The sequence below is a fragment of the Gopherus evgoodei genome, chromosome 4 (assembly GCF_007399415.2).
Source record: "Gopherus evgoodei ecotype Sinaloan lineage chromosome 4, rGopEvg1_v1.p, whole genome shotgun sequence".
NCBI classification, from domain to species: domain Eukaryota; kingdom Metazoa; phylum Chordata; order Testudines; family Testudinidae; genus Gopherus; species Gopherus evgoodei.
Genome location: NC_044325.1, coordinates 58938974 through 58954387, shown reverse-complemented (window position 1 = coordinate 58954387; position 15414 = coordinate 58938974).

The window sequence follows — 15414 nt, the reverse complement described above, 5'->3', positions numbered from 1 at the left end:
TCTAGTTGGACCTCCTGCATAGCACAGACCATAGAATTTCACCTGGCAATTCTTGCATCCTGCCCAATAACTCATAGAGATAAATAAAACTTGTGAAGGAAAATGTCCTCAACTTCATTCTAGATGCTTGGTTACAATTTGCTAAGCATCCACTTAATTTTCCTCCTATTTCTGTCTTTCTCCATTAGCTACTGTAGACAATATATCCTCTTATTTTGCCAATAAATCATTAATGAAATCATTTTCAATGTTGAAACATTGTATCTGACTTCATTTCCTGTCCGTAGTGCACATTCAAGTTAGCTATCGTGTTTTCACTAGATGTGTTTTGTAATAGGGTTAGCCATCTCCTGACACACCCTTATGGCCAGATGCCACTCTTCACCCCTTGCTTCTATTCTCCTTAATAACTCCATAATATTAAGGGCCCCTTAATAACTCACTTAGTCCAGAGTAATTAGAACATTCTTTCCTGGGTCCAGTTTATTTAGTCCTTATACACTGGCTTTCCAGGCCCCAATCCCAGCTCAGTGTCTCTTACCTTTTACACAGAGAATCCCTAACCCTTCTTCCAAAAACCATATCCCAATTCAGCAATCACTCCCAGGCTTTACCTGGCTGGAGCTCAGCTCCTGGCTCTGACTTCTCAACTCCCCTAGTATCAGGAGCCTGCTTCTTATTCACCACAATCTCCAGAACTTCCCATTCTCTGTAGCTGCCCTTTAAAGGGGACATCAACTGCCTTCCAGAAGACCAACTCAAGGCTGTTAAAACAGCACAGGTGGGCTGGAGCAGATCCTTCAGTAATTAGGGTTGACTGGCCCCATGTCTCCAGCTCTTAAGGGGCAAGCCATCCTGTCACAGTGCACTTAAAGCTTCACAGAATAACTGCTACACCTGCTAAAGGTATACTCCTTATCCTCATGATGTGCACATACAATTCCCATTGGTTGTGACCTTGGGAATTACATGTATATATAACAGGAAAAAACACTGACCTCAAAGAAACGGCAGGACAATAGGCCACAGACACATAATTCTTTGAGTAAACAATGCCACCAAGTACCAAGGGACATATGATTGTTGTACAGTGTGTAATGCATCAAAGTATTTTAGGTATCATTTTCTATTCGATTTCTTAAACATTCAAACCTTTTGGCTGCATTTTTAACTAACACTGCACAATTATCGTTACCCTTACTATACTAAGATCAGTAGTCTAGTGTGCTAGGCACTGCACAAACACAGATAGCAGAAAGACTCTGCCCCAAAGAGTTTACAATCTAAATAGAGAAGACAGACACACATTAGCAGAAAGGAAAAATTATTATTCTAATTTTAGAGGAGCTCTGGTAGACAGAGATTAAGTAATTTGCTCATGGTCAGAGGGGAAATCCTGACAGAGGTGGGAACTGAACCCAGATCTTCTAGGTCTTATTTGAAGGGTTCAAGACCATCCTAACAGCGTATACAAACTCTAAATCAGCATATGACATTGCACCAAACACCTGTGCATATGTAATGCAGACAGAGATTTTCAGTATACTGCCAGCATTGATGTCCAGATCTTTTCCCTTAGTTGTTACAGTTAATTTACAGCATAAGAATGTGCAACATTAGGACAAAAACTATTAATTTGAATTTGTCAGCAATAATTTGTCAGTGTTTGTGATGCCTATTTATCTAACTTTTCTAGGTCCCCCTGAAGTCCTCACAGTCTTGATTAACCTTTTGTGTCACCTGAAAATTGTGCCATCTCACTGTTTCCCCCCTTTTTCAAATCATAAATAAACATATTAAATTGATCCTACTAAAGAGTCTTTGGGCACTCTGCTTAGCCTTCTGCCTTGTTGTAAACTGACTGTCTATCCCTACTCTTTGTTTCCCTTCTCCCAGATCAAAGCTGCTCAGTTTACAAGTGAAATGAAATTTGTTCTAAGACTTGCAAATTCACCCTGGGATGTGAAAGTTCACCTGAGTTCTTTAAGGCTTCCCAATTTCCAACAATAAAAGTTTCTGCAGTGAGAACAAAACGAACAACTCTGTTGATTGTATGTGAAGTAAAATGGGATCCAGGTCAGTGTTCCAGAGTTAGGCTGACTTTGCAGTGGCAACAGGAGTAATAAGTAGTAAAAACGTATTTTAAAATCAGTGACGTAAGCAAACGTGACTTTGAATAGACATCAGAAGCAGACCAGCTGAGTAAGAAGGTGCCATTTTTATGTAGCCAATTTTCAGAGTAGAACTACATTAGCTAATAATATGAGACTTCAAAGTAATATCGATGCTTTACCCCTACATAGCCCTTCATATTTTCAAAGCACTCTAAAAACATTAATTAAATCTCACAACTTCTCTAATCATGGGGATAGCCTCACATCACCACATTTACATATGGTGAAAGATGTGGTTTGACAGTGCATCCTGTGTAAATGATCATAACTCCAGAAAGGTCAATGCAGTTGCTCCCACTTAAATTAGGGATGAATATGGTCCACTTAGCAGAGATTCAGAGATATAGGCTGTAAATTCAGTATGAAATTTAAAGCACTTCAGTAGGACTATTTGTGTGCTTAAAGTTAAGCACGTTTAAGTGCTTTGCTGCATCAGGGCCTTAGAGAAGGTAGGAAGTCCCCTGTTGTCCATGGGGAAATGCTTTTGCTAACCCATATATCATGCAGACCATCTAAACATCAAAAATCTAGAGTACTTCTATATAGAAATTAGCAGAAACCCCTATCTACATTGAATGAGCTTGCAGAATCCCTGTATGAAGAGACCTTAATGCAAGGTAATCCCATTATTCTTACTTTTTGAGAAACAAGATAGAGACATAGTTTTTATAACTGTGGGGAAGGAAGGTCACACCATATGAGAATTGCAGTCTAGAAAGAATGCTGATCTAGAGTTCTGCAATATCATGTCATCAGATAAAGTAAGAGATGAAATAGCTTTTATTAATAAAGGTCTCAGTGCTGGCCCTTTGCACTGGGGTGAATTCCATGCTCTGGGTGGATTTTGGGTGGTATATTATCCTAAATATTTACAAGTAATAGAATACACATTATTACTAATAAATGGAACTCTATCTAGCTATATCACACAATGTTAAGAAAATTTAAAAAATCAATATAAAGGACAATCTGTCATCATATCTGCTGTCCTCTCTGCCTTTATCTTTGCAGAGCCACAACACTTCACAAAACGTTGTCTAAAAATACCCTTTTGGCAGATATTTTTAAAAATAGAATGTGAATAAAAAGACATTCAAAGAGCAGAGCTTTCTCAAAAGGATTTATCCCACCTCAAGACACTCATAAAAATGCAAAACTAAAACATGATATTCTTTTTCTTATTGATTTGGTCAGTTGGTAAAGAGGGGATGACAATAAGAGGAATGTATGGTACCTATGTTTTGATCTTTCTTAGGGTTGTAACAGAGAGGTTATACATTTCATTTGAGTTGACAGGAGTTTGAAGTGTTATAGATAGGTTTCCTGAGCCCAACCATTATTTACTATTTGACTGTAATGTCAGTCTCTTTCTGCTTTTTCAATATTGTTTGCACTTTGCCTTTGTGAAAAGGGGCTTGATTGAACCATACAAGGGGAGATATTTCTATCTTTCTACGGGATCAATGAAGATGTGTTTACAGGTCCAGGACACAGTGTACACTCCACAATAATGGATTTTAGTCTGTTTGTTGACTGAAAGCTCCTTTTCTTTGTAACTTGTCAATCTTATATCTGTTACTTGATTGCAACATAAAAGGCTATTTGGACAAGCACTGAAACAATGACTGTATCAGTCTAACTGAAGAGGTTAGCTGCACTAAATATGTAGCCTGAGCAAGATAAAGCACTTAAAACTTGAAATCATGCAGGACTACGTTTGCCTCTCCATCTGTCAACCATTTCGTGGGCACAGTGTGCTTTTAAATATTTTTATTGAAATGTTAGTAATCAACATACAAGTGCAATATAAAGATGAAAATGAAAAGCCCACACACTTCCTTCTTTGTAGAATTCTGTGGACATAGCTCCCAAACAGTGCTCAAGCAAATCAGGTCTGTTCCAGCATAAATTTCTTGCAGGTACTATCTTCTGCGTTCTGCAGTAACCAGTATATATGTATTCAAAGGTGGTGAACCCTACCCTATAATCCTCACACTCAGATTGAGCAATATTGTCATTTCTGACCCGTGTGGGCAGGGGATCACCTTCTACGCTGAGCATGAGATCTGCTTACCCTTATCTCAACCTGAATAAATGCAAATAATATGATATAATTATTCATCCCTTGAAAAACCAGCTACAGAGTTTGAATCAATGACCTCCTACAGCAGTGAACTCCACCAGGGGATAATGTGGCACAAACTCTGTTACAGGATTTATATTTTTACACAGGAAAATACAACAAAAGACTTGGCTCGTGGATGTCAACAGTGTCTGAAAGGAGCAACACCTCGGGGAACATGAGCCAACAGGGAAAGCCTGCCCAAGACTATTGTAGAGGAAACTGTTTTGAGCAGGAAAGGTTGCAGGGGAAAAATGCTATAATCACGGCAGCAACTGTAGAGATAGCAAGGACTGATGTTCAACAACATCAGTAATCAGCATGGGAATTTCTTGTTTTCCTTGTCCCTGCTTCTCGCTAACCAGAGAGAGCCAGCAGTGGGGATACCTGATCCTCCTAACTCAACAACAAGCTTCTAAATCCAACAGCCTATGGGTGCCAACCAGTCTGCAGCGTATGTTGGTGTACTGCAAGAAGCCAAACACCATCAGCACCCATCATAGTCATTTTCATTCTACTGTGGCCTTTTGTTTACTTAAGACATGCATTTGCTTCAGCCTCTGCTGTCTATTACTACTGGCAGACCACTACAATTCTGTAGCAATGTTTAAATTTGAAAACAAAAATAAAACAATACGTGAGGGGCTAATGCCATAGGAACTGTAGTGTAGAGGTGAATGGTGCTTTGCAAATGAACAAACAAAACTGACATCTCTTTAACAAGGCTCAGCAATCTGAAATATTGGAGGACCTTCTCATTATAAATACATTGTTAAGCAATATTCTTGTAATTGTGTTGATCCCAAGTTATTAGAGAGACAAGGTAGATGAGTACTATCTTTTATTGGACCAATTTCTGTTGATGAAAGAGACAAACTTTCGAGCTTACCCAGAGCTCTCTTTCAGGTCTGGGGTGAAATGCATCAATGTATTGCCAATTATTAGTATTATTTTCAATTACAGTTGGCATTTCTTACCCCTCTTACTGGTAGTGGTAGCAGCTAAAATAAAACCTTAGCTAGACTGTAGTGCACTCTGGCAATCTTGAGTTGAAGTATGGTCTACTAGCACATCAGAGTAGCAGCTGAGAGCAGCACCTAAGCAGCAGAACAGCCCTGTCCCAAAAGCATGTCTAACAAGTGTTAAACTATTATCAAAAGAGAATGAAAAAAATGGCTATAGACTTAGAGCGGGCTGCCATACTGGTGAGCGTCAGATATGGTAATACTTTTCAATGAAGGTTCTGTGACAAGTAAATGTAGAAATGACCAATTATAACTGAAATATTTTGCCCAGAACGTGAACCCCTTGCTCCCACTGGCAAGCAGCTACTCACATGAGTAATCTCTTTGAATTTGGTAGGAACACTCATGTGAGTAAGGACTCCACACTCCGCTCCTTTGGGGTTGGTCATGCCAATGAGGTCACTAAGAGATGATGGAGTTCAGCATCTTGAGAGATCCAGAATTTTATTCCAGAATATGTTTCACATTTTATTTCTAGCATGAGTCTCCCATTCTTTGGCCTTTCACTATGCTTGGGCTCAGCAAATGGGTTCCATTGTCATTTTTAGAAAACGTGCAAAAGTTCAGTCAATAATGATAGTCCTATTGTTCTTTGTAGAAAATGAGTGGAGAATGAAACCCAAGGCAGAGACTAGTATTATAGAATTGTAGGACTGGAAGGGACTTCAAGGGGTCATCTAGTCCAGTCCCCTGCACTTACAGCAGGACTAAGTATTGTCTAGAGCATCCCTGACAGGTGTTTGTCTAACCTGCTCTTAAAAATCTCCAAATGGACAGCATTCTATGTTGATGCCTTTTCCTAATCTTATGTTACTGTTATTTGCTAACTTATTGCATTTGCTTGAAAATATTTTTGTAGTTAACTTTTGTAACTGAACTTCTAATTATTTCTAGTTTACTATTAGGTAAATACAAAAATACTGATAACATTTCATAGGTCTGTATACGTGTGTGTGTTGGAAAGATAATTACTCCTTCTTCATTTTTGGCCATGAGCAACCATAGGTGCTGGAACAAGGGGTTCTGGAGGTGCAGCTTCATCCCCTGGATTGAAGTTATTTCCATCATATACAGGGTTTACAGTTTGGTTCAATGGCTCTTAGCATCCTCACTATAAAATTTGTTCCAGCTCCCATGAGCTACACAAGTCATATGTGCAACCTCTGATCAAAGATGTTCTTAATGTGAAGACCCTTCACTCCCAAGAACTGTAGAAAAGTTTTACAGAACTATTAAAATGTAACAGATAATGATGTGTGGAGGTAAATTTCCATTTCTTTGTTTCACTCTCTATACCGCATACTCTATCATCTAAGTCTTAGTAATATGATGCAGCCTGAAGAAGGAGAATGAATAAAGCAAATACATTTCTTTCTTTTTATGCTGTTTTCATTATTTATCAGTACAGAAGAGGACAGCAGCGGGACCACCAGCAATGGCTGGAAGTTGTATCTAATCAGTATTCCTGTTATGCTGTCAGCCAGTAAACAGCTGCCTGTAACCTGTTATGCATAAAGACAGTTGAGGAATTCTGTAGCTAGCTAGATTGATTCATGGAAATTAGTCCCTGTCTTGATAGTAAAATATTCCAGCAGTTGAAAACTTCTGAGCAGGCCAAACTCATGTCAATTACACATCATTTTATATGTAATGGGTTCTGAAAGGGCCAAATTGTGATAAATAAACAATACAATCTAGGGAGCAGAATACATAATCCCTTTACTAATAGAAATGTAGGTTCTTCAGTCCCAATTTATGTCAATAGTGAAAATAAGTTTGTGGTCTCAACCCAGTGCCTGGTACATGCCCACTCCCATAGCAAAAGTACGGCAGAGTTGAGCAATGACAGTGGCCCAAAGCTGACAGGGCAGTGGTATTGTGCCTTGGTGGAGCTGTAGGACACTGAACATAGGTGTGGTGTTATAAATCAGATATGGGGGTGGGTGTCAGAATGACAGAGAAAACAAATACAATTCATGTAATGTAAAAGTGGCATGCAGCTCCAAGTTCTTTTTTAAGCATATTGTTTTAAATGTGGAATATGTAGCCATTTTAAAAAGCTTTTTCTACTCCTAACTTATTTAGTAAACATTTAAAACAAGCCACATATTTTTACCCTTAAAGGTACAGTATTGCATTGACGATGGGTATGGATGAAAGGGATATGGGGCTCTTTATATTAGCTGGATTCTAGAAGCATCCCCCAGATGTTGAACATTCAAAACATTTCTCTATTTTTTCTCTTAAACTGATTTCTCATTTGACAGCCTCATGTCACCCTAGTGTCACTACCTCTGTCAACCTTTGTCAGTTTCTCTCAGGCATAAGTAGAAAGAAAATTAAAAACTGTCCAAATACTTTGTTTTCAAAGACTGCAATGGAAATTATTTTTGCATTAAAGCCCCAAATGGGTTAAATATTAGCTGTAAAGCTCTTGCTCTAGTAAATGTGCCATCCAACCTCTTCCAACCTTTTGAGCTAGTGTGTTTACCCCATGCACTGACACGCATACACTTACAATATGCATATCCATGTGTATGTGTGCATCTCTGTATTGCACTGGCTGAGACCATGTATGCAAAGTTCCATCTCAGACAGAGGTTTTACAGTTTAAACTAGACATTTATAATATAATGGAAAGAAGGCGAACTCTTAACTACATACAGGGCTGTGCAGTAACAGACAACAGGGTTGTGCAGTAATTCAAACACAGTAGTAGGAATCAGAATATTTATGAGTTTATGTTTCTAGTGGAAAGAAATATTTTCTTAAATAACACAGGTGCATTGGGTTACATAGCTTTACATCATATGCAGTCTGTCAAACTTTCCACTGAAAATGAAAATTAGTCACTAGCAAAGCTTTTCAAAGCCTTCCCCATATAACCACAACTCAAGTGCTATACAACCTCCAGCTCACTCTGGTATACCAAAGACTATTTGCCTCCCATCTGTTCTTTCTGTGTCTGAATTCAAGAGATGGGCTTTAGAAACAGAGATCAGATTCAGATCTGACCTTCTCCAGAGTTGCTGAAAAGGGGGGAAAGACCATTTGAATTTGGGATCTGGTCTCTCAATTCACACTCAGCTTTAGTCTGAACTAGCATGGAACCAGACTGTGGGCTTAGATCATGCCATCTTATTTGTTAGTTGATTGCAAAGTACCCTATTGATTCTTGTCAGAGCTGGTCAGAAGCATTCTCCTTTTAAAAAAAATTGGGTTTTTTACATTGTTGGGGTGCAGTTGGGGTGACCAGATGTCCTGATTTTATAGGGATAGTCCCAATTTTGGGGTCTTTTTCTTATATAGGCTCCTATTACCGCCCCATCCTGATTTTTCACATTTGCTGTCTGGTCACCCTAGGTGCAGTGGGGGTGAGGGAATTCCAGCTTTTGGCTGAAATTGTTTTTAGCAGAAAAAACTACAAATTTTGAATGAAATTTTTGTTGAGAAAAATGTTTCTAATTCTCAATATATAAATAACAACAATAAGTCTATAGTCTGCATCCCTGCCACAAGCCCAGGGAGTCAGTTGTCAAAGTACCCGTATCTGAAAGAAGGATGATGCCTCCATTTCCCAGACTCCACGACATATAAAAACATTGTAGGATTACATCATACTATAGACATCATCATCATCATCATGTTCCTATTACGCCTCTGGTGTTTAGGGCAGTGACGAAGCTCCTCCACTCCTGTCTGTTTCTGACAACTCTTTCAATGATACTGTAGACAGCAATGTGTATAAAAGTAAGTCTCATATTTAAACTTATTTGTTCTTAGGCCGCAAGCTAGCAAATCAATGGTTAATGTTAAGCATGTGCTTAAGGGCGTTGTACCAGGACCATAGAATGTTGCAGCTTTGCATTTTAAAACTATAGAGCTTTCATCTATCTTAGGTACTTACATGGCTCCATAATTTTACCGATGGGGAGCTGAGGTATATAGAAGCTAAAGGATTTGCTCAAGGTCATACAGGCTGTCTGTGATGAAGCACGGAATTGAATCCAGTTCTTATACCATGTCCATCATTGTAGTACCATTGTCTTTTACACATACTTAATCTATGATCCTTTTATAGAGGAGGTAATACTTGGCCAATACCTCTCTCTTCCTGTTAGGACATCAGAAGGATTCTAATGTCATTGCTGGAATTACCACATAACAAATTTGGGATTAATTTCTGGAATAACATTACAGTTCATAAACTTGTTGGGTTTTTTCCTTCAATTTTTGGGTTTATAATGACATTCCTGGAAGTACTATCTTCCTGAGGCAGGACTTCCTACACTGGATTGCTGGATTGGCTTGTATGTTTAGATAGATTCAAGCGTATTGTGTGCATTATATATCTTTCTACATAAAATACATGTTCTTAAGAATATCTTCCTGAGGAGTAATTGTGAAATATTGTGGCTGATTGAATCAATCAGATGTGTTCTCCCTACTGAAAAGGAAGGAGGAACTATAGCTATTTCCCAGACTTCCTTGCTTGGGAAAGTTGGTTGTCTTGTTAATTCAGGCAGGTGTTAACCATCCAATAAATTCAGCTTATACCTAGTTGTAAGCTGTCAGGATGTGACATAACATCATATAACATGATACTACATGATACATAATGCCTTAAATTAAAAAAAAAATCAAGACATTTCTTTCAGAGAAATAGTAGGTAGCTAATCTGAATATTTGGGGTAATTGGCTCTGGGAAGAGAGAGGGATCATTATTTCAGATTCCCTAGTGAGTGTTAATTAGTCATATTGCTTCATTGTTTGACACAGAGAACGCTGCTAGTACTCTTAAATCTATGATGACACACAGACTTTTGGAGCACAGGTATTTTAAACCACCTTGACTGACTGACAGGTAGGTAATTCTATTCATAGTAGAGAATGCTCACAGAGTCAAAATGATGTTGTCTCAGAGGCACATGCATTTTCTCATACTGGTCGTGTGAGGTTTTTGTTTTTAAAAAAAAACGGCAGAAAGATCAACTTGCACTCTGACAGTAAAAATGCAGCAAGTCCTGTATTTGCAAATAGAGTGTACATACTTTATTTTAAGAACCAAGTCATAAAATGTCTGTGTAACTCTTAGTCGATTCGTAATCAACAGGTATCAATAAAGGCACTTTGTCATGAGAAAGTGGTTATGGAAAGTACTGCATTAGTGTTTGTAAATTTCAGATAAATTTTCTTATTTCATTTAAATGTTTGCAAAACCCTATTCTCACAGACACTGGTTATTGCTGTTTTTAAAATGAGAAATTATAGACTTTAATAAAGAAAATGTAGTAAGACTTTTCTGAGGTATAATCAAATGTGATACTCAATAGAACAATGATTAGAAAAAATACACAAAAAGTTATTAATTAGGAATGGGTCATTTTTATTGCTGCTGTGACATCACTGACCACTGGAGTTGCACCACAGAGAGGCTTGTGCAGTCCAGTGGATAAGGCACTAGGCTGGTCACCAGAAGACATAGGTTCTAGTCTAGGCATGTCATTAACTCTTTCTATACCCCATTTTCCTCATCTGTAATAATACTTACTTACCTTTGCAAAGCACTGTGAACCCTTCAGATAAAAAAAACATAGTATAAGAGCTAAAATTGTTATTATTACTATCATTTGTAGCACAGAATTAGTATAGATAATCAAGAATATCCTAGTCACCTCTGGATGAAGAGTGACATTCTGTCTTTGGGCACCACTTGTCAAAGCTATTATATTGTACATGGAAATAAAATATAGCTGGAACCCATAGTCCATAATATGTGGAAATATAGAAAACGGGAAAAATACACAATTGAAATTATAGCTTTTGTGACAAAGTTCCTCCTCTACCTTAGTGGGTCCTGCACTTATTGGCAGATTTGCTCACCTCAGTGATCTTCCCCACAGTCTGGATCAACTCCTTCTGTGTCTGATTAGAAGTTGGGAGGTTTAGGGGGAACCTGGGCCCACCCTCTACTCCAGGTTCCAGCCCAGGGCCCTGTGGATTGCAGCTGTCTATAGTGCCTCTTGTAACAGCTGAATGACAGCTACAACTCCCTGGGCTACTTCCCCATGGCCTCCTCCAAACACCTTCTTTCTCCTCACCACAGGACCTTCCTCCTGGTGTCTGATAACACTTGTACTCCTTAGTCCTCCACCAGCACTCTCACTCAGCTCCTTGCGCCCCTTGCTTCCAGCTCCTCGCACACACTTCCTCTCCTCTGGCTCCTCCTCACCTGACTGGAGTGAGCTCCTTTTTCAAGCCAGGTGCCCTGATTAGCCTTCCTTGATTGGCTGCAGGTGATCTAATCAGCCTGTCTGTCTTAATTGGTTCTAGCAGTTTCCTGATTACTCTAGTGCAGCCCCTCAGGGAACAGAAAACTACTCATCCAGTGACCAGTATATTTGCCCTCTACCAGACTCCTGTACCCCACTGGTCTGGGTCTGTCACACTTTGTAATGGCATCTTAAACAGACATCTGCCATGATTAAGCATATGATGAAAAGAATAGCTCCATGCATCTACATAGGAGGATTTTAACTATTGATACGTAGAAGCTCAAAATATTTGGTATTCTGATGTATTACAAATGAACATCTAAATGTCGGGATGCTTTTGGAATTTTTTTCCAAACAATCTGGGCATTCTGAGTTTGAAATAATGAACCAGAAAAATCATGTGATTAGACTTTCTTGTGAGACTTTCTGCATGTCTGTTTATTATCTCCACTTGAAATACTATGAGAACAAATTTCCAGTGACATCCTTGGAAAGAGGATTAGGCCAAGTCCATGTGTTTATTATTCTCCTCTTGATGCACATGAGAAACCCATGTTACTGTCATGTGGAGTTAGGCACATGAATCAAGAGAGGATATATGTACTGGTCATTTTAAGCCATTTTCATAATACTTATCACTTACATTATATGGCATTTAACATCTTCAAGGCACTGTACAGGCATAAACTAATGAATACTGACAACACCCCTCTGAGGTAAGTGAGTATGATCATCACCATTTTACAAGTGACACAGAAGACCAACTTCATAGTGGGTTACACCTGGGATGTTGTTGGTTAGACTCATTAAGCATCAGAAAGAATTTAAAACAAATCATCTCAGCAAGATAGCAGCAGAGTTAGAATTAGAACTCAGGATTTCCTCTCTCCCACCCTAGTTCTAGAGACTATATTACTTGAATGATTATTAAGCAACACTTGGCCAAACATACAGCTGTCATGAGCAGTTGCAATTCCTTTGAAGGCAACAGAATTGCACCTGCTTACACCAGTGTTGAATTTGCTCCAATGACTGTCTCAAAAGTTGTTTCACACAAAAATTCTTCACACTTGATTAAACAGAAATAAAATCTCATTTGCTTGGCAGCACGTTGTTCCTTCAGGAATGCATGTTTACATTTCACTAAATTACATAAATACACAGAGCTTTTTGGATAGCTGAAGACATATTAATATTGATCTGCATGTTGATAATGAGCCCATTTTGTGTCTTGGCTCATGGCAAAGAAAGTGGAAATACCTTGTTCTGAGTAATTCTTCCTTCTGACAGTATTGATACACTGCCGCAGGCACTCTGAAAATAATAGCATAAGGTTAACTGACAATTGCATGTGTATTTACACTGATATCCTGATATTATCATGTTGTTAAAGAGGGAAAAAAAAACTAGGGATAGAATATGCAACTAAATAAACTTCCAGTTGGTGAGAACAAGGAAGAGACAGAACAGACATAGCCCTCAAACTGCTCTAATGGCCTTCATATTCAGCACATGCAATTTTCAAAATCTCAGAGAATCCTGAGAGAGGGACTAAAACAGTACAGGAGCAGTGAAAAGCAATAAAGCCTCGACCCTGCATACCTTGCACACCCAAAATTCCCATCAGCTTCAGTGGAAGCTCTGAGTGTGCAGGAAATGCAGGATGGAGCCTACAGAGCAAGCAGAAGAGGCAAGGATGGGATCCAATTAAAAAATGGAGCCATTTCTGACAACTGTAACTATGTAAGTGTATTCCCCGGAAAATTACAAAATACTCTTTAGAAACCAGAGTGGTGTTGTAGTACTTACAGGTTTAACCTGCTTACTTACCTTTCAGGCTGTTAACAGACCTCTATGTGGGACAGCTAGAAGTCATAGTGATAGTGTATAATACACAATCACTGAGTTTGTATATCCAGGGGATTCAGGAATTGCATAAATAAGCTGCTTCCAGGCCTCTTGAAAGTAATAATCAGTATTATTAAGCAAGGAGTTGTCACATGTAATGTAAAAAAGTCTGAATAAACTTCAAATTGTCTTTGTATCTTATATAAAGCTCAGCATTTGCACCATTCCTTGTTAATGAAAAAACTCCAGCACAAGCCTTTGGTGCTTTTTTTTATGCTCTCCTGCTGCCCAAACTATATCTTATTAAAATTCACAACTCTAGTGACATTATCATCAGCCCACTTCTCTCTATAGCTTTAAACCTTTGGTACCTACATTACATTTGGAGTTAAACACAGTCTCTTGACTGTGCTTAGAAAACATGTCTTTTCATTTTGTGTTTGTGCTAGGATATTCTAGTGAATACCGCTCTGGGTGTTCGTAAAGTTATAACTGCATCTCCGTGAGTCTGGCATTTATTACCTTTAGTAGAACCATAAAATACACTTTTCTCCTTTGACTGCTTCTGCTGACTGCTTCTGCTGACATGACAGGCTTGCATGTTACCTTTAAATTAATTAGCAGTTTTTTAGATTAGAATGACAGACTCTGGACTCATTAAAGCCATTTTAGTTCATTAAAAAGTTTTAGTTATTTGTCCTGCCTTTTATAAGCAAAATCCAGTAACTAAGAAAAATATTCTGAAGCTAGGGATTACTATCTGGAGATTTTAAAAAGCTTCATGGTTTTAGTGTTGATCACTACTGTGATTTCTGGGAAAGTATACCATATCTAACCTTTTCACCAGTCTGTCTCACTGCCTAAGTTTATATATATTTTTACTCAGTAATTTCTTAGCTGACAAAAACAATTTTCTAAAAGCTATGTTACTATGTATAGTTTGTTATACATCGGTAATTCAACTTGTCATGTTGTCCAATAGAAATATTACCAGAAGGCAATCCACCTGTTTCGGTCACTGTCACTGGAGGTTAAGCAACAACCTGGCATTTGAGAAACTGGGGTCAGCTATAAAATCCACATCAGCTGGTGGGGGCAGCTTGCCACAACGTCACCTTAGGTAGTGGAGTTGGTCTGGACCTTCTGAATTGTTTCTTACTGAGAGTAAAGGGAAATTGAATAATGCAGAGGACTGGTACAAATATACACCACTGACTTGGCATATTGAACAAGATGTTGTGTTGCTACCAGAATAGAGCAAAGCCCCTAACAATTAACACCATTGATCCTTATATAAGTATATGCAGATACAAGGGAATGATGGTACTATTGGAATAGCAACTGCAACAGGGATTTATGGTATTACACTCACTTTTTATTCAGCTACACCATTAATAAGGGCCAAAGAGGATTATTTTTAAAGCAAAGAACTGGTAAAAATTTCAGCCCTTTCTTGCAACATTTTGTTTGCTAATTTCATCATCTTGTTCAACACTTTTAAAAATTAATATTACATATACTATAAAGTGATCATTTCCCCACTTTATAGCAATGTAGCTATGTTTGCCTTATTAGCATTCATTACAGAGCATAGCGTAAGAGTGCTTCTGCTCTTCTGGAAGAAAGCATACAAATGGTTTCTGTTTCTTACACTTTTCTTTTTTCAAATCCTTTTGGAATTTTAAATTAAACAATATTTTCATTCAGAACTATCATTACAGCACAGTGATATATAGTCATTAATCATCTTAAAATTGTCAATTATTAATCATTGGACCTATTTACAGCATATATAGTAAATACTAAATGTAGCTGGCAAGTAGTTTTTGAAAACTGAAATACTTCATTGTGGAAGCACTGGTTGTAACTCTCACATTTACAAGGCTAGTTGTACCTCATCCCCATACTCACTAAGTGCAGCCCCTCAGATGTTAGGCCTCTTCCCTTCATGTCTGTCGGGGCAGAATCCC